The sequence below is a fragment of the Myotis lucifugus genome, unplaced genomic scaffold (genome assembly GCF_000147115.1).
Source record: "Myotis lucifugus unplaced genomic scaffold, Myoluc2.0 scaffold_3, whole genome shotgun sequence".
In the NCBI taxonomy this organism is placed as follows: domain Eukaryota; kingdom Metazoa; phylum Chordata; class Mammalia; order Chiroptera; family Vespertilionidae; genus Myotis; species Myotis lucifugus.
This window is the reverse complement of record NW_005871051.1, coordinates 26,662,305-26,663,518: the sequence shown is the minus strand read 5'-3', so window position 1 is coordinate 26,663,518 and position 1,214 is coordinate 26,662,305.

The window sequence follows — 1,214 nt, the reverse complement described above, 5'->3', positions numbered from 1 at the left end:
CACAGTGTCAATGATGTGAATGAGTGATGTCTGATTACAAGGGACCAAGTGTGCACACACCTTACCCACGGCTTTTCCCCTCAGTTGAGAAGCCTATTATGGACTGAATGTTTGTGTCCCTTAAAATTAGTATGTTGAAATCTTAACCTCCAATGTGATGGTATTAGGAGGTGATTAGGACATGAGGGTGGAGCCCTCATGAATGGGATTAGTGCCCTTGTAACAGAGACACCAGAGAACCCCTTGCTCCTTCCACCTTTTGGGGACACAGTGAGAAATCTTCCGTCTAGGGCAGGAAGAGGGCTGTCACCAGAACTCATCCATGCTGGCCCCTTGATCTTGGACTTTCAGCCTCCATAACTGTGAGGAATACATGTTTGTTGTTTGAGCCACCTGGTCTGTGATATTCTGTTATCGCAGCCTGAACTAAGGCAGGACCCAATTTAGTAATTAGATGTTAGTGAAATTGAGAAAATGTTATTTACCAAAATTCCCCTTCAGAAAGGGAAATATTTAGGAAAGTCCTTGGAGGTGAAAGTGGGAGAAGCTATTCAGAGAGAAAGGGGTGAGAATCTATTGCTTCCAAAAGGGAAGAAGGAGGAAGAGAGACCAGAGAAGTTCAGAAAGCTGGAAAAAACCAGAAAGATGACAGAGGGCATGTGTGACCTGGAGAATCTCTAGTAAACGATGAGAAATCATGCAGTGCCTGGTGTGAGCAAACATTGAAACAGGGAGGGGAGCCCCAGGAAAGAGAGATGCAGAAACGTGTCAGCCTTGGAAGCGTGGTTGTCATGGGAAGGCTCTGTTCCCCCTTAGGACTGTGACATGGGGGTTCCAGTCAGGTTTATCCAAGCCTGCAAGAGGCAGGGAGCCAGGGTGGCCTTGGGGAACTGACAGTTGCTTGTTGCCTGTGGAGCAGAGCAGGCTACTGCCACCCCCAGTGCGCTGAAGTTGGGCTCCCTGAGACCACCTCCCCCCCTGGCCTGAGCTGGCTCTGGGCACCACCACCCAGGGTGAACTACACTCAAGTCAGGCTTCCCAGGGTGTTGGAGGCAGCCTTCCTGAGGATGGTGAAAGTGGGGGCACTGGGTCAAAAGGTCAAGGCTGACTCCTGGCTCCAACCCCGACCTGCTGTGCACTTGTGGCCAAGATACCCCACTCAGTGTACCATGACTCAGTGGAATGACAGCTCTACATGCAACAACAGGTTAGAC